The 24969-nt window shown below is 46.0% G+C and overlaps 1 pseudogene; it reads right to left on the minus strand.

The window, feature by feature from the left end:
- Positions 1-5737: 5737 nt before the first annotated feature.
- On the minus strand, positions 5738-23885 carry LOC147335292 (E3 SUMO-protein ligase KIAA1586-like; annotated as a pseudogene).
- Between the last annotated feature and the right edge of the window lie 1084 nt (positions 23886-24969).

A 24969-nucleotide genomic window follows, 5' to 3' on the forward strand; every position in this document is an offset into this window, starting at 1 on the left:
CATCCAAAAAACTCTGCTCAGCTCCAGAGTCAATCAGCGCGCAACACGGGTGAGTAAGGGAATGAAAAATCAGCTTGGCCGGACAACTGAGATGGGGAACAGAGTTAGCCGTAGCACCCGCCAGTATCCCCACAGCTACTGGCGGGCGGAGTCTTTTACTCGCTTCGGACAGGTATCAGCCCAGTGTCCCCTTTTCCCACACACGAAGCACTCACCCGTGCGCTGTCTTCTCCTCCGATGGGAAGCACTGAACCGAGCCCGGCCCAGCTGCATCGGCTGTTCCTCATCCTCCGCTGGGTCTTCCTCTTCCTCTCGCCAGTGAGAAGGAAGCAACCCGGTAGGCGCATCGGCGCCCCCTGCCAGCCGTCATCCTTCACCTGCCCGTCTCCCAAACTCTCTCATATGATTATCCAGTTGAATGCACATATTAATCAAAGCGCTAAGGGGTTTAGGTAGCTCTTTTGTAGCTAACTCACGTTTGAGTTCTTCGTTTAGGCAGTTCAGGAAGGCTCCCCGGAGTGCGCTTTCTGCCCAGCCCGTCTCCTTGGCCAGGATCCAAAAGTCAATGGAGAAATCCGCAACACTCTTACGTCCCTGCTTTAGGGTAAACAAACGATTAGCAGCGCCATCTGCATCCGTTCCTTTATCAAACACACAGCGGAACTTGATCAGAAAATCCTGGTAGGAGATATTCGGTTGAATATTTAAAACGGCTTGTGCCCATTGCAGCGCCCGGCCAGTCATCAGTTCCACCATAAGCGTGATCTTCGCACAATCTGAGCCGTAAGCCTGTGTCTGTTGTCTGAAAATCAATGAACACTGCATCAGAAAGCCTCGACTCTTTGTTATATCTCCATCAAACTTCTCCGGAACCGGTAATGTATGTTCTAGCCTAGGTGGAGGTGGTGGAGGCGAAGGGGGTAGTGGGCAAGCTGCAGCCACACTTACTGATGGAGTGGGTTGTGGATTCTTAGCTGAGGTGCCGGGCGTGGTGAGTAACATACCTTGAATGTTTGCAAGCACCTGTCACATCGCTGTTTGTTCCTTCATGATGTGTTTCATCATGCTCTCATGGTGGTCCAAAACTTCGCCCTGAGCAGAGAGCTCTCGCTGAACTGGGTTTGAGTCCACTGAGTCCATGGCTGGCTGGAGTATTCTGTCACGGTTGTTAAAGAGTGGACTCAGGCGCGGAGCTCAGAAATAATGACAGTGCAGCAAGGTGACAACAGTTCAAATGTGCAACAATGGTGATAGTGCGTCCCTCCTTCCGTGTAAGCCTGTGCGTGGTAGTGAGTGCTCGTCTCTTCTCCAAGCGCTTCCTTAGTGTCCGTAAATCCTCCGTCAATCCCTGGGTGAACACACACACACGACAGCAGAATGAGTACGAAGATCAGACAGTACTTCAATAACGTTAGCGACTCGAAAACACTACCAGGCTTAGTGCAATACTCCAGCGCTGTCTGTCGCTCAGCCACACCATTAAGTAGCCCTGCTGAAGATGGTAGTTGATTGGCAGCAGCTGGTGGATTGACTGCAGGTGTGGCAGCTTCTGGGTCGGAGGTAGCCTGTTGCTAGGTTACCTCCTAACACATCACAGCAGAGCCGGAGGGGAAGACAGGGCGATAGAAGAGACACATAAACACGCACACAGATATACACACACTGGCAGGTCGACCGGTCAGGGCGCCATCAGATCCTGACAGTAATAGTCGCCTGCACACACAGATATCCCCCTAAAATAGCTAAAACTAAAAACAAACTAAAAACAACTTCCAAAAACATTCAGCTTTGATATTAATGAGTTTTTTGGGTTCATTGAGAACATGGTTGTTGTTCAATAATAAAATTATTCCTCAAAAATACAACTTGCCTAATAATTCTGCACTCCCTGTACGTCATATATACATCTTCTAAAGAATCTGAAAAAATATGAGATATATTATCAAGGACTGCAAGTTCACATATTTGTATACCCACTATTACTGTGAGCATGAAGTCTAAATGTGTAATGATGAAAGAATATGAAAGAAGCTGACGGAATATGCGGTAAACTGATTAAGGTATTGTAAAACATATGCACACATGCATAATTTTAGTGCAAGCCAAACCTGATTGGCAGATGAAGTTGAGGTTCTCCTCACAGGGCTAGTCCTGCCAGAGGAAGTCCGTGCTGGCCAATTTAAGAAATCCATGGACTGTCCAGACATCCAGAACAACTCGTCTGCTCTGAGGGATCTGTTCCTTTCTAGATAATTCCTTGTTAATCAACACAGGAGGTTAAATAACTAACCTTTATGTTAAAGCAGGTTTATCACATTTTCAGTGAAAGCTATAGAAAGTGTCTATTGTGGCCTTTTCCTGTGTGGTAATGGCCACAATGCAAATGAGAAGATACAAGGGCACATAGCTTGTGACTTAAAGACCTTGTCTACTAAGAATGTTTTGACTTGCAAAATTCACTGTTCATGAGAAGAGAGTTGGGTAGGGCCTTTCAGTATCTCCCAGAATCCTGAACCTAGATCGTGAGCCTTCATATTTAACTACTAAACAAATCAACGTTGGGACCTATCCGGTTAGTGTTGCCTGAATAGGGAAAGTATTCATGGATGTGTATGTGGGAATGGCAGAAATACAAATAGGAAAGGACAAGGACGTAGAGACATGTTTCTTAAAAGAATATATTTGCAAAATTTGTACTGACAGCCATTAATTAAAAAAAGAGAGAAGTGCAAGGCACAAGACTTTTCACTTTGCAGTAGAAGCTTGGATGTAGAACTTTAACCTCATTTATGGAAAAAAGGGTGTCTTTTTTGTTTTGTGTTTTTATTTCTAATTTTTAATAATGAGAAAAGGTTTTAGAAACAATGTAAAACTCTTTTTAGAAGATATATTGAAAATTCCACATTTGTAGCTCTCAAAAAAACTCAACGTGGCAAATGTAAGGGCACATGCATGCAGATGGTCGTAGCTGCAGACAGCTAAAACCATTCTTACAGAAGTAAGTATCAGGGTCAACTGTACTAGGGGGGGTCACGGACTCAGATCCCACCACCCTTTAGTTGTTCAGGGCAACCTGTGCACCTCTTCACCCCTACATAGCGGGGCTAGTAGCCCCTCACAAGTGGCGTCACGAACAGGATCAACTTATTGGCTTGGGGTTGTTACACTGTGATAAAGAATAGAGCTGAAGAAGGCTAAGGTAAAGATGTCTGAACTAGAAGATTTGAAAAAGAGCTTTGATGAACTACAGGCTAGGCTTCCAAGTGCTGGCCGAGGCGACGAGAGAAGTGGGGATGCCAAGGGGACCATTAGTCGCCAACATACTCGCAAAGACCATTGGTGGAAAAATTCCCCTCAGAGTGATGAATACAAGTAGGAAAGCTTGTAGGGGGCAGAGCTGGGATCAGTTGGAGGCAGCACAGAAAGATGACCCCATTGTTAGGTCGGTTTACCAAGTGGTTGAGAAGGGCACTGGAATGAGCCATGCTGAACTGTGCATGTCAACACCTGGTACAAGGCGACTTTACCATCAGCTTTACCGCCTTAGGCTTTATAAAGGTGTGCTGTATAGGCATGTTAGAGACCCCCATGATGGGGAAGAGATCAGGCAGCTCATTGTCCCATAGACCTTGCAACATAAAGTATATGAAAGCCATCATAAGCATGGGGGACATTTCAGTGCAAAGAGTACCCTCAGAATGATGAGGAGGAGCTATTACTGGCCCACAATGAGCAAAGATGTGCGGGGCTGGGTCAGCGATCACCACAAGAACCTAAGGCCAGCTGTAGAGGTAGCAGACTCAGCTGCACAGGGTGCCTCCAAGAAAGGGAAGAGAATCTATGATCGAAAGTGCCACGGCGCTCTGCTCTGGTCAGGTGACCGGGTTCTGTTGGTGGTGAAGCAGAACCACCCCGACATTCCTGTGTTCACAATCAAACCAGAGAGAGGTGGCTCAGTGAAGGTCATACATAGAGATCAGCTCAAGTTGTGCGCTTTTCGTCCCCTTTCTTTCGGCGTGGTCTGTGGTGCCGTGTGGACGCACCTGCACGGCATCTTCAGATCACGCCCGCGGTGTTAAAACTCAGGGGTTAGTGTTTTTGTGGTGTGACGCAAATCAATAAAATGGCTCAAAACTGTGACCCGTGGACTTGCCGTGCCTTATTCACACCACACTGGTGCCGAAACCCAGGACGCGGCACGACGGGTGCACGCCAGAGCCAGGAAAGGGGGGGGGGGGGGGGGGGGATCTGGCCCAGATCATATACGAAATGGTGGCCATCCAGTGGGAGCAGGTGTCGCCAGCAGGAAGAGCTGCGGGACCAGACCAAGATCACTTAAAAAGGATTGGGGGTCTGGCGGCACTGCTCTGGGCCTGCGCCAACCCCACAGGGGTGTCCCGAGGGTGGTGAAGCAGTGGAGGAGCCACGTGAGGCACTTCAGCAGCCGGAGGTGGTAGACAAGGGGCTAGACGGTCCGCGCCGGCCAGAGGAGGGGGAGCAGCCGGGAGAAGGGCTTCTCCTGCCGGGAGCGGTGGAGGAGCTGCTCCAGTTGGAGGTGGCGCACGAGGCATGCGAGGGTCTACACCTGCCAGAGGTAGAGGAGCCGCTGCGGGAAGGGCTGCTTCAGCAGGGAGCGGTGGATGAGGTGCGAGGGGGTCCATGCCTGCTGGGTGAGGAACCGCTACATGAGTGGCTACTCCAGCCGGGAGCGGTAGAGGAGCCGCTCCAGCCAGAGACGATGGAGGAGCCGCGCGGGGGCACGGCGGTCCCCGTGTCAGGGGTACCTGCGCGACCTGGGGTCCCGGAACAACGGACGCCGGTCCAGCCGGCAGTGAGTAGGTGTTCACGGCTGTGTCTGCACGGTCGTGCCGGTTCGCCAGTTGGCCGGCCTCCGGACCAGCGTTGCCATCACCGCTAGAGACTTGGGCGGCCTCCACAAGAGACACTGCCTTGTTATCGGGTTGGAGGGCGGTGGGGTAGTAGGTTGATGGTGGCAGTGACTTCGTGGACAGCCAACAAGTCTACTCAGTCTACTCTCCACTTCTGTATCACAGAATGGGTACAGCACCCATCAGACCAGATTCTGCACCCATCAACACCTTTAGTGTCAGAGTTTGCAGGGTGATCAGGAGAAGTGGAGACACATGAGGACACAGCTGACTCGAATGAAACATAATGACAACACAGGGGAGAGTAACACTGGACACACTAAGATGAGACACGGACCTTCAAAGTAAAACCTGAAACATGACAGGACTAGACTCTGAACTAAACCTAAAAACAAACTCTTAACCAGAATAACACTGAAACTTGGGATTATAATATTCCAAACAGGACAACTAAAGAATCAGAAAATAAACCATAATACAGAAAAAAAAACCACCAAAATACAAGAAACAGAAAATGCTGGGTCAAAATAGCCCAAAACCATGTCATTTAGAGGTTATCCCGAATTGATTGCCAAGCAGTGACTGTACTGTTTGTCTGTTTAAAGCCATGTTTTCAAGCGGCTCAACTAAATTGTTGAAAAGAACAAACAGACATGAATCAGTAACAAGCAGATGTGTTTCAGTAGATCAGATCCAATCACTTAAAAGGTCACACACTGGACCTCGTCATGTCTCACGGCCTGAGTATCCACGTCTCTGAAATCTGTGAGAGGGCGTGTATCTCTGATCACCTTCCTGTTCTGTTTTCTGCCACTGGAGATTGTTCTGTTGCTGCAGTTAAAGCTCCTTCACGCCGCCACCGGATCATCAATACCCATGTACCATCCCAGTTCTCTGCTGCTTTCAACAACTCTGAGCTCTCCACGGTGGACTGGATTGACTCCCTGTGTGCAGAAGATTTAACTGCTCTTTTTAACTCAACATGCACTTCTATTCTGGACTCCATCGCTCCCCTAAAATCACTCCGTCCCAAAGCTCACGCTGAACCCTGGATTACAGACTCTGTTCGTGCTCTCAGGCGCTCCTGCAGGTGTGCTGAGAGAAAGTGGAAAAAGGACAAGCTGCAAATCTCCTTCAATATCCTGAGAGACTCTCTTTTAACTTATCAGAAAGCTGCTAAAGAGGCTAAGTCCTCCTACATATCTAACCTGGTCAGCAGTAATGTCCATAAACCTCAGACTCTGTTTCTGTAATGGGTCGCTGTGTGGCAAGCAGGAGGAGGACCCAAATGCAAAACTCACAGACACGGGGATGAACTCGAGAAACACAGCTTTAATGCTGGCACGGCAGAACACAGGAAATACAAAACTAAACTGGGGAAAGTAAACCAACACTCGCAGGTAGACACAGGAAGATCCACACAACATGAGGGAGAACGCGACACAGCACTGAGGGAGACGCAGACATAAATACACCAAGGGTTAACGAGCGGAGTGGGAGCACATGGGGAACACAGGTGACACTGATAATAATCACGAGACATGGCAGGAGTGAACACAACACTGGCGGGGAGACGGGCGAGGCGAAACAGGAAGTACAGAGGTTCAGACAGGAGGAGAGAGAGCACGAGTAGAACACCAACATAACGGGCAGGGGAGACACGGAATAAACACGAAAGGGGACGAGGGCTCATGAATACACAGAGGGGCACACAGGGGGTAGAGTCATAAAGGGAAAGCACTCAGGGAACACCACAACAGGGCAACTCAGGAAACAGAGCCTAAACAGGGAACTGAATACAAAGATACATGAGAACTAAGAATACTGGGCCAACATGGCCCAGGACCGTGACAGCTTCGTGTTTTAAACTCCATTGTTAATCCTCATATGTCCACCTGCCTCACACCTTCTGCCACCCTCTGCAATGACTTTTTATATTTCTTTGTTAATAAGATTTCCTCCCTGCAGTCTGTCATTCCACCTCCACTTTTCAACCCCTGTGTTTCTCCCTCGTGCCACTCTGCCTTTAACCAGTTTGAGCTAATCTCTCTTTCTCAGCTGCATGAAACAGTCTGCAAGGTCAAGTCTACCAACTGTTCCACTGACGCTATTCCCTCTCGTCTTCTGAAGCAGGTCCTGGACTCAGTTGGACCTGTCCTTCTGGTCCTGATCAATGCCTGTCTCAGCTCTGGTTGTTTCCCAACACTTTTTAAGCATGCAGTTGTTCAACCTCTTCTCAAAAAGCCTAATCTGGATCCATCTATACTCTCCAATTATAGGCCCATTTCCAATCTGCCCTTTCTGTCCAAAGTACTGGAACGAGTTGTCCTCAGGCAGCTCCAGTCATTTTTAGACAACAACAGTCTCTATGAGAAGTTTCAGTCTGGCTTTAGAGCTCGTCACAGCACTGAAACCGCCTTACTGAGAGTTTTTAATGATTTGCTTTTAACTGTAGACTCTGGTTGTGCTGCTGTCCTAGTAACCTTAGACCTGACAGCAGCCTTCGACACTGTTGATCACAACATACTGTTATCCCGCCTAGAACACTGTGTCGGTTTGAAAGGTACTGTTTTAAAGTTTTTCCAGTCCTATCTGGATAACAGGAGTTTTTCTGTTCACCTCGGTGAACTGTCATCTCCCAGAGCTCCTTTAACTTGTGGTGTACCTCAGGGGTCCATTCTAGGCCCCCTGCTGTTTATTCTGTATTTGCTCCCTCTGGGCGATGTGCTGCGCAAACATAATGTGTCCTTCCACACCTTTGCTGATGACATTCAGATCTACCTCCCTCTGAGGTTAGACTGTAAGGACTCTCTGCAGCTGTTATTCTCCTGTTTGTCTGACATTAAGACTTGGATGGCTCTTAACTTTCTACATCTAAATGAAAGTAAAACTGAAGTCATTGTGTTTGGGCTTCCTAAAGACCCCGACCTTTCCTTTGACTTTATGGGACCCCTAACTTCCGAATGTACTTCCTCCATTAAGAGCCTCGGTGTTACTTTTGACAGTGCTTTTAAATTTGATAAACAAATCAGCTCCGTAGTCAAGGGATCTTTTTATCATCTACGGATTTTAGCTAAAGTCAAGTCCTACCTGTCCAGGAACGATCTAGAAAGGGTGGTCCATGCTTTTATTACTTCACGGCTGGACTACTGTAACTCCCTTTATGCTGGTTTAGATCGTTCGTGTCTGCATCGCCTCCAACTGGTGCAGAACGCTGCTGCTCGCATGCTGACCGGTTCCAAAAAGAGAGACCACATCACTCCGGTCCTCTGCTCTCTCCACTGGCTCCCAGTTGCTTTTAGGATTGATTTTAAAATTTTACTGCTGGTTTTTAAGGTTCTTAACGGTACTGCACCTCCTTACCTGGCAGAGCTTCTTAGCATTTACCGCCCCAGGAGATCTTTGAGGTCAGCAGACCTGATGCTTTTAGATGTTCCCAGGTACAGACTAAAGACTAGGGGAGAGAGGGCTTTTGCTGTGGCTGCACCCAGACTGTGGAACAGTTTACCTCCTCACATCAGATTCTCCACAAGCCTTGGAACTTTTAAAACTGCTCTTAACCCTTTACAGCCGATCGGAGCGGGCACGCTCTGTTTTGCGTAACTATTTTTAAATCCCAGTAGCACTGCAACCACGTAAGCTAGAGCAAAAATTTTTTTTGCATATGAAACCGGAGGAGTTGTACTCACATCTTATGCCATCAGCTTGTCCTAGGTCACGGTTTCCTTCCACATAAAGCTTTGCAAAAACTGCATAAAAAGCGCTTGCAGGAACAAAAACATAATATTCCAGAAACACGCTGTGCCGGTCTGATCAGCTGTTCATAACACTTCCTACGTTGGAATAGACGTCAGCGCGAACTTTTGCATTTCCGCCATTACCTGCCCGAAACCGGAAGTGACGTCATTTTCGCGGAAATGTAGTCTTTTTTTCTATCAGGCCCTCAGAGCCTATACTCGTCTTTTTAAAAGTTATCTTTGACTTTATGACTTTCTGTGTCGTTTCTGGGATGCTTAGGACTCATATTGCACTGCTGGAAATAGTTTATTTTGATGCATATGCTGCTTTTTTGCAAATTTGCAGTATAATATTCATTTTCATTTTTCCTGCAGTGTATAAAAATTGGTGTATTTCAAAAATAAAACTATGAAGACACTCAAAATAAATTTCCTGTGGTGGGAAACTATTTTGTGCAACTTTTTTGTATTTACAGTTTTGAGGGATAAGCCTCTTAAATTTCTCTAACTACAAATATATGTTAAAAAACAAAAATGATTTTCAATTTTTTTTTGTAGTTTATTGCACTTTTTGCAATTTATGTAATTACTATGCACTTAATGAATACATATTATTAAAATCTGGGCTATAATGGTTGTATTGATGTATAGCAACTTGAAATGCTCCCAAAAATGGCTCCACAGCAAGTAAAAATATAATATAAGCTCTGGCGGACTTGGTTCTATGGTAGGTCTTAAAGGGTTAAAACTCACCTCTTCTCATTGGCTTTTAGCAAGGTTTAACTTATTGTTTTAATTTATTGTTTTATCAGTGAGGTGTTTTATGTACTTGTGTTTTATTGTATTTTATATTTGTATTTTATTGTACAGCACTTTGGTCAGCCTCGGTTGTTTTTAAATGTGCTTTATAAATAAACTTGACTTGACTTGACTTGACTACCTGCTGGGGCAGCATACACCTCAACTTCACACAGGATTTGTGTCATCTTCTGTCCAGGAAGAAACACGTTCACAAAGCGACCCTCCATCCTGCCTCCATCACACTGGAATGTGTAGGTTTTACCCGCTTTGATATGTGAGATAGAAGCACACCTGACACCAATGGAAAGGGTACGTCAATATTATATTAATATAATGTATAGTGTGTCATGAAAAGGCTGTCAAACAAATTTCTGAAAATAAAAAAACTACAGTTCTGTCTTTGTGCTTTTTTTGATCGTGTATGGCCAACGTTGACACTAATGTCAGTCTGGACCAAAATGTAAGTTTCTGACAGATAGTCATAGTCATGGTCCTAGGTCCTTCAGCCCAAGTTTATTTCCTCATTTATTACATATTTCATCTATCCTTCTTTAGTATTGTTTTGTTTTATTTTGCTCTGTTTTGCTCCTAGTTCCCAATTGCTTTAGAATCTAGTTCCCTCTCAGTTGCACCCTCTTGTGTTACTCCTTGTGTATTAAGCTCATTCTTGCATGTGTGTTTTCCGTATTTAGTTATCTCACTTTTTATTCTACTTTTCTTCTTTTCTTCTGCTTTTTATTTTTGATAGTAATTGCTCCTTGTAATTTTTTATTTTTGATAGTAATTGCTCCTTGTAATTTTGCTTGACTTCCCTTGTCTCCTCCTCTGTGATTTTTTTCAGGTGTGTCTTGTTCACCCCAGCTGTTTCCACTTCCAGAGGTTTAAAGTGCTAGTGTGTTTCTAAATAATTTAAAGGCTTTAGTAAGTTTATACTTTTCAGTTTCCTTTTTGAACCTTTTGTTTCACCTTTTTAGAATTCCTAAAATGTTAATTAATAGCTCACTTTGACATTAAAATGGTCTGCCAACGCATGGCTGCATTTGGGTCCTCCTTTTTACGATCTAAAGCATTAATAGTTTTTTTTCAAAATGGATCACAGACAGGTTTTTTTTGATAGTAGCTAGCTGGTATCCCTGTCAAAGGGTAATTTAAGTGCCATGTTGGGGACAATACATGTCTTGTAAACTTTGAACTCTCGCTATTCTGAAATGACTTTCACAATAAAAGTAGTCTAATACAAATTCTCATCATTGTTGTTGTTGTTTCCATTGTTCTCCAGCACTCTGGCATAGACCTTCCCATGAAGGCTGAGGAGTGTGATTCCCCTATAGCTGGAACACACTGGTCCCCTCTCTTAAAGATGGAAACCACCACCCCAGTCTGCCAATCCAGGAGTACTACCCCTGATCTCCACGCAACATTGTAGAGGCGTGTCAACCAAGACAGCCGTACAACTTCCAGAGCCTTCAGGAACTCAGGGCTGACCTCATCCACCCTAGGGGCTCTGCAACAAAGGAGTTGTTTAACTCATCCCCAGACTCTGCTTCCTCCACAGAAGACCTGCCAGTGGGATTAAGGAGGTCCTTAAAGTATTCCTTCCACCGCCCGACAATTTTCTCAGTCGAAGTCAGCAGTGCTACACCCGCGCTATACACAGTGCAGATAGCACACCACTTTCCCCTCCTGAGTCACCTGAAGGTTTGCCAGAATCTCTTCGAGGTAGTCCGAAAGTCTTTTTCTATGGTCTCTCTGCCACTCCTCCCACACCCGAGTTTTTGCTTCAGCCACTACCTGCGCCGCGTTCCACTTGGCCTGTTGGTACTATATCAGCTGCCTTCGAAGTCCCACAGACTAACCAAACCCGATAAGACTCCTTCTTCAACCTGGTGGCTCCCCTCACCTCTGGTGTCCACCATTTGATTCAGGGGTTACCACCATGACAGGCGCCAACCACCGTGCGGCTGCAACTTAGGGCAATGGCTTGAGCAATACAGATGCTGAACATGGTCCATTCAGACTCAGTGTCCAGCACACCCTCACTACACGTTTACAACCCTAAGAAAGATAATCACTGTAAAATGCATGCACTGTATTTTGTGATAATCACAATGACCCCCAAATTAAACCTTGATTTGTTTGTTCTTTGGTATTTGATGTGGTTACCCTAAAGCGTGTCTGCTTGTAAAGTAAAAATTAAGGCTTCAGACTTGGAAGTCTGTGAACTACCAAATGTCTGTATCACAAACAGACTGATTACCATAGTACACTTCAAGCTCACAGAGACTTAGGACTTTTTCACTTCCTGGTAGAAATACAGTGATTTAGCATCCCTCCATAGAACTACATGGAAAGTAGAATGTCTGTCGATTTGGAATGTGAGAGATGACCGCGTAGCTGTGTTGGAAGGAATTGGAAAAAGAGAGAAGAAACAGAGAAACTAAATTATTATGATAATGATTTTAGATTTATTATCTGGATATGGATCAAGCTTTTTTACCTCATGCTTTCATGGTCACTGATCTCTGATGAATTTCCAATCCAGATTTCAGCACCATCCAACCTGTTTTCCAGTTCCATTCTATTAGTTATTATTACATCACCAATTTTATAAACATTTACCAGGTCTACTCTCCACCAAGGGTTGGATTCTACATTGGTAAGCGTGCAGGACTCACTTTGATAGCTTACATCTCTGTTTCCAATCAAATGCCTTGCCAGCAAGACCCACAATGCCGTTGATTGAAGATTGGACAGCTTTTTGTTTCAGTGCCGTGTTATAAAGGATGATCAATGATGTGACAAGATGGCGCCAGCAGTATGCACGGCGACACGTCTGTCGACATTGCATCCATCAACTCTTGTAGCTTGGCTTTGGCTTCTGCTAGCTTTATCCTTTTCTATATTATGCCAAAATGCCCTTGGTCTGCATGTGTACAATCGCCAGCTACTTTTAAATGGTAAATGGTAAATGGCCTGTATTTGTATAGCGCTTTACACTACATTCAGTCATCCACCCATTCACACGCACATATTCACACACTGGTGATGGCAAGCTACTGACAGAGGCGAGGCTGCCGGACACTGGCGCCACCGGGCCCTCTGACCACCACCAGTAGGCAACGGGTGAAGTGTCTTGCCCAAGGACACAACGACTGAGACTGTCAGTGCCGGGGCTCGAACCGGCAACCTTCCAATTACAAGATGAACTGCCAACTCTTGAACCATGATCACCCCACTTTTAGAAATCAAAGCATCGTATGATCTGGCTCTTAAACACATGGCGATGGGAGATGATTATGGGCCTCCTCCACCACTTTTTGAGCCCCGTATTCCAACCTATCTGTGCCGACACTCCTACAACACTTCCTGGAAGAAGCGCCCGAGGAAACGATGAAAGCGAGCTGGTACACTCATCAAAGTCAGAGCTCTTCTCCGTGATTCCCGTGGAACTACTGGACTAGCAGAGTTTATCTTTAGATGGATCCTGCCTGGACCCGTGGATGCGGTGTGGACCACAGAAATCTTTGCACGCTTAACTGAGCCGGAGCATCAGATGTTAGGATCTACACCCTTCAAATGGCTTTACTAAATGTACGATCTTTAGCAAACAAGACGTTTTGTATTAAATTACTTCCTAAAGTCACAACAGCTGGACTTTCTGTTTCTGACAGAAACATGGCTTCAACCCGGTGAGTCTGTAGCTTTTTCGGAACTGGTTCCTCCTGATTGCTCATTCTTCAGCCTCCCTCGCTCCTCTGGTAGGGGGGAGGCTTAGCCACCATGTTCAACCCATGATTTCATTGCCATCAAAAACTACAGCCCGATTCATTTTCTAGTTTTGAACTCCAGCTGTTTGAGTTACACCTGAGCTCTGCTGCGCCATTGTTGTGTGCCCTCATATACCGCCCTCCCAAGTTTAATAAGGATTTTATCAAGTAGTTTTCAGATTTTATGGCTGGAATTGTTCTTAAATTTGACACTTTTTTAATCCTTGGTGATTTTAACATCCATGTCTGCTGTGACTCTAAACTTCTGGTCAAGGACTTTTTAAATATTATTGACTCTTTTAACTTGACCCAGTGGGTTACCAGTTCCATGCATGAAAAAGGTCACACACTAGACTTGGTGCTTTCCCACGGGCTGGATGTGTGCATCACGGAAATATCAGAATCAGAATCAGAATCAGAATCAGAATGGGGTTTATTGCCAAATGTTGAGCAGGTTTACAACATTAGGAAATTGCTGCGGTGCTTCAGTGCAAACATAGTGTCATAAATAGCACTTAAATAGACATGGAAAAAAATAAAAGTAGGGATAAGAATTAAAAGTGCTACGTGGAAAGATATGTGCATGAGATATACATGAGATATATACATGAGAATAAGAATTAAGAGTGCTACGTTGAAAGATATATACATGAGTGCAGGTGGTGTTCAGTGCCAAACATAGAATGATGCAGTGACACAGCGTAGGGTCATGTGTTAGTGGCGGGTACAGTCATATGGTTATTGTTCATGTGTCCAACAGCAGAGGGGAAGAAACTGTTCTTATGGCGAGAGGTTCTGGTGCGAATGGACCGGAGCCTCCTGCCTGAGGGGAGCAGGTCAAACAGACTGTGTCCAGGGTGAGAAGGGTCAGCTGAGATCCGAGCTGCACGCCGCAATGTCCTGGAGGTGTACAGGTCCTGCAAAGATGGGAGTCTGCAGCCAATCACCTTCTCAGCAGAGCGCACAACACGCTGCAGTCTCTGTTTGTCCCTGATAGTGGCTCCAGCGTACCACACGGTGATGGAGGAGGTGAGGATGGACTCGATGATTGCGGTGTAGAACTGCATCATCGTCCGTGTTGGCAGGTTGAATTTCTTCAGCTGCCTCAGGAAGTACATCCTCTGCTGGGCTTTCTTGATGACGGAGGTGATGGTGGGCTCCCACTTCAGGTCCTGGGTGATGGTGGTACCCAGGAAGCGGAATGAGTCCACAGAGGTGATGGGGGTGTCAGTCAGGATGATGGGGGGGAGTGGGGCTGTGTGCTTCCTGAAGTCCACAATAATCTCCACTGTCTTCTGGGCATTCAGCACCAGGTTGTTGTGGCTGCATATCTGAGTTTGCGCATCTCCGATCATTTTCCTGTGTTGTTCACTCTAACACTGCCCTGCTCGGTAGATAAGCCGTGCGCCCCAGCGCCCAAAAAACTAGCGCTTAATGCTCTAACAGCGCCCGCTTTTTCTGCTGCCTTTATGGACTCTGGAACAATGAACTCCAACTGTAAAAGTGTCAAGGACGTTTCGGACATTCTTCATTCTACCTGCACTGATATTTTGGACTCGATTGCTCCGTTTAGGACTGTGTGCACCGAAAGGAGATGGAAAAAGGACAGATTGCACGTTTCTCTACAGATTTTAAGGTCTCGTCTTTCTGCTTACCAAGAAGCTGTAAAAACTGCAAAGACACAATTTGTCTCAAACTTAGTGTTTCACGGTTGTGGGTCGGTTCAACCCAGCATTCTGTGTTTATTATGTTTTGGTTTATTCTTGAATGATCGTTTTGTTACCTTTGTGATTTGTTGGTTAATTATTTGAATTATATGTTTCTGTTTATTCATGTTTAAGGATTTGTTCTTCGGTTGTGTCTCACGTTAGTTTAGTTCAGGTTCCATGTGTTATATTTTGTCTGTCTCTCAGTGTCAAGTCTGCGTCTTTGTGTAGTGTTTTCTTGTTTCCTGTTTTATTGTGAAGGTCTGCGTCTCATGTGAGTGTGTTCAGTTTTACCTCTTGTCTTGTCTCGTTAATTACTCTCAGCTGTGTCCTCCCACCTGTGTGTAATCTCCCTGTGTTTCTCTGTGTGTATTAAGTCTGTCTTTGTATTTGCAGGTGTGTATCCACCCTGCTGTCAACCGCCATCTGTTTCTGCTCGCGCTCATTCATGTTCAGGTTTGTGTTCTGTAGTCAGTTTGTTCCCAGTATAGTTTAGTCTTTGTTCCGTTCGCCATTTGTCCATTTTTATTTTGTGTTTAATAAACCACCCTCACACCTTTACGAGTGCCTGCATTTGGATCCTCCTTTATTTCCCACACGGCTCATCTCACTCGCCGTGACATAGTGTCAGTAAACAGTCACAGGCCTCAGGTACTTTTTAATGTCCTTAATCGTTTTCTTAGTCCACGTGATTATGCTGGAGTCATTTCTTCACCAAGTATTTGTGATGATTTTTTAGCATTTTTTAACAACAAGGTTCTATCCACTAGGGCCCTTGTTTCGTCGACTGCTGCCTCAGGTCCTAGTCTTTCTCCTATGTGCTCAGCTGTCTTAAAGCAGTTTGATCCTGTCTCCCTGAATGACTTGACTGTGGTAGTTTGTAACCTAAGATCATCAGTGATCATCAGTGATGATCTTAGGTTACAAACTTTGAGAAGTAATCAGTAATCAGTAACTAATTACTTTTTTCAAGTAACTTGACCAACACTGCTGATCAGACCATAAGTGGGAGGAGATGGTTAGTCAAACTCCCAAGAGATGCAACAGAGGACTCTTTTCACTTTAGAGGCAGTCCCTTACTCCCTCCGCAAGTCGGCCACAAAAATCACCAACGTCACACATTTTAAATCGTATCATTATGATTTAGAGCCATTGGGATCTAAGCTGAGCGTTGTAACTGCTGACTAAACATCTTCTCAAATCAAGAGCAAGCCTTTGTCAGAGATGAATGAGGGATCCTTCTTCTTGTTCAGTTTAAAATGCACATGTGTGATCATCTATGCACTAGTCATGCATTCAAGAAGTAAAACAAGATCATTTATATCCATGGGCATAAAAGTTACACAAAAACATTGTGACAATGACGACTGGTCAATACCAGTAAAGATTTCTACACACAAAAACAAAAAACAAAACAGGGGACTTACCATGACTTCAGTCAGGAATTCCTTTTTTTTTTTTTTTTTTTTTAATTTTTCTTTTCTTTTTAAATGACATCAGAAACAGCAGTATGCGACATTACGTGATGGCAGAGCTTCAGTTCATCCTTTGTCATTTTTTTTTTTTTTTTTTTAAATAAATAGGACAGGGGGAATGAATGAGAGAAAGAGGGGGAGAGAAAGAAAGAAAACCAAAGGGGAGAAGAGACGGTGAGAAGGGGGGGGAAGAGAGAGAAAAAAAAAAAAAGAACTCCTGGGTCACCTGTATGGAGAAAAAAAAAAAACAAACAAAAAAAACAAACAGAGGAGACAGCAAACAACAAAGAGCAACATAATAATAGAGAAAACAAAGCACCATCACAATAAACTAGCTAGTCATAGATATCAATATTTACTAAATAATAAACGATATTGTGCAGCACGCAAGATAGACAGCGCACAGTGTGCTTTGAGGCAGCAGCCAAGAAAGCTTTAGTCCGCGTCTGTGAATACCCATGTGTGCATACCTGTGTGGATCAGCATGCTTGCATTCCAAAGGTTTCTCCATGTAATGATCTGCTAGGGAGTGTGGGGGGGCCACAGCCCCGTCCTCCAGGGTGTGAAGCAGGTATGGAGGAGATCAAAACTCCAGACATCCAGAGGCCCCCAGAACACAAGAGACCATGGAAGACCAACAGAGGGGCAGCCGCACCACTGTTCCAGTAAGAGCTGAGGAGAGTCCCAGATGAGGGCTCGCCCAGCAGCCGCGGAGCAGAAGTCAGGGGGAGTTGCAGTGACGCGCCCGTGAGCTCCGCCGGCCCCCAGCTGTGCCTGAGTGACCGAGCCCCAGGCCGAGAGGCCGGGGGCACCCCACCTCCAAAGGGGCCCGAGCGAGCCCCAGGCCCCAGGCCCCGACAAGCGGCCGCCAAGGAGTGAGCCGGTGTGTACCCAGACGCCCACCCCCAGACACAAAGAACCACCAACACACCGACACCTGAGGGAGTCCGCCACCGGCAGGGGAAGTGGTGGTGGGTGGAGATAGGCCTCCAAACCTTGGAGGGCCTGAGGTGTCCCCAGAGAGGTGGCGTCTGATACCCAACCTGACATATAGACACAGACATACAGGCACACACAGACACAAACATCCATTCCCACCCTCATGCTCTCATATGCACTCACTCCACACTCAACCAACGTGGAGACAGACATAAAGAGACGCTGTACACACAATCACACTCCCCAAGCGTACTCTACAAACCGGGTCTAGGTACCCTTGCCCCTGGAGGGGGGAATTGCACCCAGACCCAGGTGGTGTTACCCTTTTCCCTGCGGTGGGGAGAGGCAGACCACCCCGACTCCGCAGCAGCAGGGAGGCCCCACACCCCAGACCGCAGTCGGACGGCCAACTCCTCCTACTAGCCCTCCCGCTCCAGCAGGCCGCAGAGAATGGGGGTGGGAGAAGACTCCAAACCTCCCTCCACCCGCTCATTGTAGTGTTGATGCATATGTGTTCTAAGGTGCAATTAAAACCCAGGAGGGCATGGAGCTACCTGCCAAGGAGCAGCAGGTAAGCGCATAGTCCCTCCTGCTAACCCTCAATGACTAAGTGTATTTAAAATTGAGAGGTGGGCAACGACGTCAGGGGTGAGGTATACACCCTGATGGTGATTTGGACTCCGTGATTGTGCCCACCCCCAAGATCCTATATGTATGTGTAATGAGAGTGTGAATAATGTGAATGTCTAAGTTGTGGGATAAAATTGAGGCAGAGGCAGCCAGAAGGGGACGGGGGGGGGGGGGGGGGGGGGGGGTAGCCTCCTCTGCACCCTGGTGACATACCCCCACTCCAAGGCCCTGCATGTGTGGGTGGTTGTGGAGGAGCGGGAAGAGGGAGGCAGCTGGAGATGGGGAGGGAAGGAAGGGAGGGGCAGGTAACCCCTCCCTGGGGCCAGCTCCCCCGCTGACCCCAGTAGGCACCCCCACCCTCCGCGACCCACCAGGGAAGGGGGGCCCAGGCCCATCAGACCGGGGCCCAGTGCAGTAGCGCCCCCCGGCTCCACAGAGCCCTGGACAGTCCACCCAACCCCACCACAGAGAAAACTGCACCCACCCCACCATCCACACATCTTCCAGACTACATAAGACGGTAAACGCCCAGGCTGAGATCTTCCTCCACCTCTCCTGTATCTCCCCCTCCTGCAGAGAGTTCCTGAAGAGAAGAAAGCTCCTGCAAGATGTGACCATCCCCCCCACCAGTTGAAGAGCCCCCCAGGCGGCTCGACGCACCGGCGGCACCCTGCTCCAGGGCCGGGCCCCCATGCACCCACCCGCCCACAACCCCGGCAACACACCAACCAGGACCCAAGCCCCCGAGGCCCGGCCCGGGCCCCAGCCCAGAGACGGAGCGCCCCCAGAACCTCACGCCCATCCCGGACCCACCCAGGGGCAGCCAGGTTGCCAGGTCAGTAACCCACGTCCGTCAGCACAGACCCTCCCCTAGCCCCGCTGCACGCAGCCGCGAGGAAACAGTCACCTGAGAGCCAACAGAGCCCCCAACCGGACGTGACCGCTACCCCGGGTTGAGCTCCCCAAGGAAGATGCCTCCGGGGAACCCCCCGACGCCCTAAGCCTGTCCCTACCCCCTCACCAATCACAACAGTGAAGGTGGGACCAAACTATGACCCCCCACCCCCACTAGGTGATGGAGCTGATAAAAGGGGCCCAGAGCAATTGATCTAATGTGGTGGCAGAGGCTGTATCAAGACTAATGTAATCTAATAGATAATTTCTATATTGGTTAGAATTAAGATTATTTTTATTTTTCCAGTTCATGAGGACTGTTTTCTTGGCTATGCATAGGGCAGTGAAGATCATATGGGCTATATTCTTTTCTGAAGTGACATTATCTAAGCTGCCCAGTAGACACACTAAGGGGGAAGTTGGAATGTTACATTTCAGACACTGTGATAAGTCTTCACATATCTCGCGCCAAAACTTTTGCACTGGTGGACAGAACCAAAGAGCGTGGATGTAATTGTCTGGTGTATTGCCTTGACAGTGTGAGCAGTTGTTGGAAGATGTAAAGCCCATCTTGAACATCCGATGACCTGTATAGTGCACTCTATGAAGTATTTTGTATTGTATTAATTGCAGACTGGGATTTTTAATTAATTTAAAAGTTTTTAAGCAAATCTGAGACCAGAAGTTTTGGTCTAGGTTGACTGATAAATCTGCTTCCCACTTTGCAGTAGGAAGGGATATTGATTCATCTAATTTAGAAAGTGTTCTGTATATTTTAGATAATAATTTGGGGGATTTAAGAGTAAGAAAATGTGCCGCACTTAGTGGTGTTTGTAATTCAACTTGACTGAGGTTAAATTTCTTTTTTACTATGGATTTAATTTGTTGATATTCTAAAAACCTTGTCTTGTTGATCCCATATTGTTCAACTAGTCTGTCAAATGGAATAAATTCTGTTCCCTCTAATATATGTTCTAAGTATTTAATTCCTTTACAACTCCATTCTGGGAAATTAATCATATTATTGTTTTGTAATATGTCAGGGTTATTCCAGATAGGTGTACGTTTGCATGGGATTAATCAGAATCAGAATCAGAATCAGAATCAGAATGGGTTTATTGCCAGATGTTGAGGTTTACAACATTAGGAAATTGCTGCGGTGCTTCAGTGCAGACAATAAGAATTAAAGTGCTATGTAGGAAGAAAGATATGTGCATGAGATATACATGAGATATATACATGAGAGTAAGAATTATGGGTGCTACGTAGAAAGATATATACATGAGTGCAGATGGTGATCAGTGCCAGACATATATACATGAGAGTAAGAATTATGAGTGCTACGTAGAAAGATATATACATGAGTGCAGATGGTGATCAGTGCCAGACATGAAATGATGCAGTGACACAGCGTAGGGTCATGTGTTAGTGGCGGGGACAGTCATGTGGTTATTGTTCATGTGTCCAACAGCAGAGGGGAAGAAACTGTTCTTGTGGCGAGAGGTTCTGGTGCGAATGGACCGGAGCCTCCTGCCTGAGGGGAGCAGGTCAAACAGACTGTGTCCAGGGTGAGAAGGGTCAGCTGAGATCCGGGCTGCACGCCGCAGAGTCCTGGAGGTGTACAGGTCCTGCAGAGATGGGAGTCTGCAGCCAATCACCTTCTCAGCAGAGCGCACAACACGCTGCAGTCTCTGTTTGTCCCTGATAGTGGCTCCAGCGTACCACACGGTGATGGAGGAGGTGAGGATGGACTCGATGATTGCAGTGTAGAATTGCATCATCGTCCGTGTTGGCAGGTTGAATTTCTTCAGCTGCCTCAGGAAGTACATCCTCTGCTGGAGGATGTACTTCCTGAGGCAGCTGAAGAAATGAAGACTCCGTTATTTTTAGAAACTCCCACCATGCTGTTAGAGAAAAGCTGATGTTGATACTTTTAAAGCATTCATGTCTTTTGATGTTTGAGCTAATAAATGGTAGGTCTGAAATCTCTAGATCCTTGCATAGTGCCTGTTCAACATCTAGCCAGGGCTCAACTAAGAAGGTATGTTTTAACCATTCTGAGAGGAATTCCTACGTAGTCTTCGGGTCCTTTCCTGAATTCATTTCCTCTGCGCATTCTCCGCAAAACTTTCTCTTTGTCTCAGTTACAATAATCAAGCTGCAACTCCTTTACTTTATAGGTTCGTGTCCCCTTCAAAGCTCGCCTTCTGTAAGATTTCGGCACTTGAGGAGCAGCTCTCCTCCCCTCTCTTTCCCTTCCACTTCCACACTGTCTCGCTGTATTTCCCAGCCTGGGAATGTCCGAGCTGCACTGCTTCCCCCACCCCTCCTCTCTCCTGCCCGGCAGTCCCACGCACCCCACACCTCCCTCTCCTCTTCCTCCTCTCACCTAACAAGAGAACTACAGTCCCTCTCTCTCCTCTCAAACTTTCCATTTCCCCCAGTGGTAACTTAAATGAATGCACAATGAAAAACCGTTACCCCACCCAGCCACCAGCCACTAGAAACCTCTGATGTTTTATTGTGAGCTTCTATTCTAAGGGCAGATAAGCTAAGTGAGTCTGTGTGCAATCAAATGTAATCTCATGGAAAAGTGTGGGCTTCTCATCGAAAACACTCAGATATTAAATGGAAGCGTACGCACATGTTCAGTGCATCACTGAGGGGAGAAATCCCACCCAGCTGCCCTCCCCTTGACACATAAGCAAATGCCAGTGCAATTTGATAAGTGAGTCAACAAATAATGAAAATTCCCAGGTAGCACACTGGCAGCTGAACCAGTGGGCTCAGTTTAGGGCCCATCCTATGTACAGTTCAAACTTTTAGGGGGGCTCAGCTCCCAGTCAATGTAGGTGTTTCACATTTGCAAACCTCAATTCATTTGGATAAACTTTACAATGCTACCTTCAGAAGCAAACTAATTTGTCAGATGGCCTATTGCAATGTCCAAGAATAATTCAGAGTGAATAATCAGGGATTTCAATACAATCCACCCGTTTTAAGGTGGAGCCTTTAATTATCAAACCCGAGGCAAAGGCTCAGAAGTTAAAGAAGTATTTGTGGAAAAGTGGATACGATGAGAAACATGCACAACATTATTTCAGTCTCTTAACCACAAACCCCATGATATACAACAGCATTATTCAAGTACTGACACTGGAAAATCTCCCTGCCACTTCACAGACTTGCACACAAAGTAAAGTGGCAATAGAGTTGTTTTTAAATGAATAAAAAACCCTCCGTCTATGCACACTCAGCACAGAGCATCATGTAGCACATTTTCACGAGTGGAGAATACATTTGTAGCTCCTCTTCCTCTGTCTCTTCCTCACATCCCCCGTGAGCAGTGCTTTAAGTGGCCCAAAAGAGGTGCCGGTACTCTATTCTTTTTCCGCCTCCCCTGAGGTAACAACAACTATATTGAATGGGTTTTATATACAACAGTCAACAGACAACCTTATACAAAATAATAAATCATTTTATTAGTTTGTGGATTTGCTTGAGCTAGAAAGAGCTACTGAACATAAATAAAATGTGCAAAAAGGTATTGAAATTTTTTTTTAACAAAATGTACACAAAATAAATTATGAACTAATTTGTATTTTGCTCTCTCTCTTGAGTCCCTGCTGGTATCAGCAGCAGCACTTGTAAAGTGTACCTGCAGAGCTTGGTAGTTCTCCCATACTGCTTTCACTGTTCTCTCACTTGAAGCAACCCAACGCACTGATAAAACACGGCCTATCACAAGGAGACGTTGTCCAACATTGTGAGCACTCTCGGTTAACTCCCTTTGGTTTTTTGGTGATGCGAGAGGGAGTAAAGCTGATCTAAGAATATTTTAAAGTGGTTGATTCCTCCTACCTCCTTCAAAACATCACAAACTGCCAGTTCCAGTCTGTGATTGGAACAATGCCAGACAAACAGGTAAGGGAATTTGGAACAAAGCTGCGCAGCAACTCCTGCTTTCCTCCCAAGCATCACTGAGGCTCCATCACAAGCAAATGCCAACAAATGTTCCTGTAGGTAGTGAGGGTCAAAGCCATTATTATGAAGACATCCTAACAGTGCTTCAGTGATGTCCTTTGCTGTGGTCCCCTGCAGCTCAATCAGTTCAAAAAATATTGTGTCTGGATTTTCAGTGGAAATAGCTGACCGCAGGCACACGACAAGCACAGACTTTCCACTTATTGTAGTGGATTCATCAATGAGCACACACAATTTTCTTTCATTCATCACTATGTCATTGACTACCTTCTTTTTCATTTCAGCTGCAATGTGATCCAGTATATTTGCACATGAGTTATTAGAGTGCAAAACTCTGCCCATCTTGACACCATTTAAGACTTGCAACTGGACATCTATTGGCATGTCTGTAAAGGGACGCCCATGCTTGCCAATCTTATAAGCTGCTCTAAACACATTGAAGTTGAAGCGTAGTCAGCCTTTCTCATATCTTCAATGTGTTTTTGCATTGTATTTTGTGTTGCCTTCTCTTTTATTTCAACTGCTTTCTTGTGATAAGTTGAGTCTCTGTGCTCTTTTATTTTCTTTCGTAGTGAGTTTTGTTGTGCAGCCTTGTCCCTTCCAAAAGACGAGATTAAGCACCCACTCCACTCCTGCGACACTCTCTGCCCTTGCTGCATGTCCACGCGAGCACAAACTTGACTACACACACTACAACCCAACTTTTGATTTCTGCTGATCAGCCACTTGTAATTTGTGGAGAAATACCGGACTTGTGCTTGGGACCAACATTCTGGCCACTCATGCTCGCTAACGCGGCTGTTGTCGTCGGTAGAAATGGTGTCATTCTCGTCCTCGTCGTCGCAAAAAGTGCCGTCGTCCGCGGCTGCGGCACTAGTGCAGCTTTCATTAGCTTGCGTCTGACCTGCAGCGATATCATTCTGGCTCGGTGGGGTGTCAGCCAGCGAGTCCTCTGATTCTGACCTTGTTCTTTTACTACTCAGAGTCTGAAGCCAGGAGAGCATATTAAGTGTTCATTGTTTTTGTATTTTAACCGAGCAGCTGTTTGCGCGTTTTACACACCCTCTCCGGACCACGTTGAGTTGTTGACATGACAACGGCAAAAGCGACGCATGCGCTTTTCACTTGTAAAACACATTGGTGTATGGGTAATGTAGTCTCTGCTCTCGGTGGGACGAATTAGGAAGCGTGCTTGTGAAGGGCGCTCTGAAAAGCGGCAGCGCAGCCAAACGATTATAACAGATGTGCAAATGAGAGTACCGGTACGCTAAAAGCACGTTCTGGGCGCATGGAGAGGTGGCGGTACTCTCAAGAGCTATATTTAGAAGTGGCGGTACTGAGTACCGGCGCGTACCGGCCCACTTAAAGCACTGCCCGTGAGGCCTTGTTTGTTGTTGGTACTTCTGTTCAGCTAACATGTCGTTAATTTCAGACACTTTGCAGCATCTATTTTTTAGTCTTTATTCTTTTCTCTCAGCTTTCTACCTCCAGCTTTTCACTACTTCCACCTAACTTTTTCTACAAGCTGAGAAGGTGTGGGAGGAACCGGTTTGCATTAAGAGATTTGATTGGGCAATCCAGTTTCAGTAATGAAAATGAACCAATAGGCTGTTGTACAGCCGGTGCACATTGGCCCACAGGGAAAGGCCCTGTATGGCAGATAAGCAGCCCTGCTGTAGACCAAACATTACCCACGTGGGCCCAGCCTACAGTACTTTGATAACCGAATAAGAGTTTAATTCAAATCATGCTGCATCTAAATTTAAAGTTCTCCCTAATACGAATCTCTCTATATAAAGTTCTTGACTCAGAGTCATCCAGAACAAATAATGCTGGATATATAAACCACTATAGACCTGCCGGTGATTAATTAAGCCTATAAATCATAATGGGGGTTATTTCTCCCCCGAAGTTTATTCACTTTGAGGATGAGCAGAATGAACTAAATTAAAAGTCAGCTTTGTTTAAGGTTTGGATCACATTTTAGCTTTGAGATGACTCACAGTTTCTCATATGTTTTTACTGGATCTTTTCACTGAAAAAAGCACCGCACTGGTGGTTTTACTGTGCTTAATTTAACCGTAAGGGTTTGTGTTATGGATCGAGGAGGAACGATCTCAACCACTGCATCAGCGCCCCCCTGTGTT

The sequence above is a fragment of the Aulonocara sp. 'chitande type north' Nkhata Bay genome, linkage group LG3 (genome assembly GCF_057382095.1).
Source record: "Aulonocara sp. 'chitande type north' Nkhata Bay isolate Kocher_YH1m ecotype deep benthic linkage group LG3, A_spYH_male_GT1.1, whole genome shotgun sequence".
NCBI classification, from domain to species: Eukaryota; Metazoa; Chordata; class Actinopteri; order Cichliformes; family Cichlidae; genus Aulonocara; species Aulonocara sp. 'chitande type north' Nkhata Bay.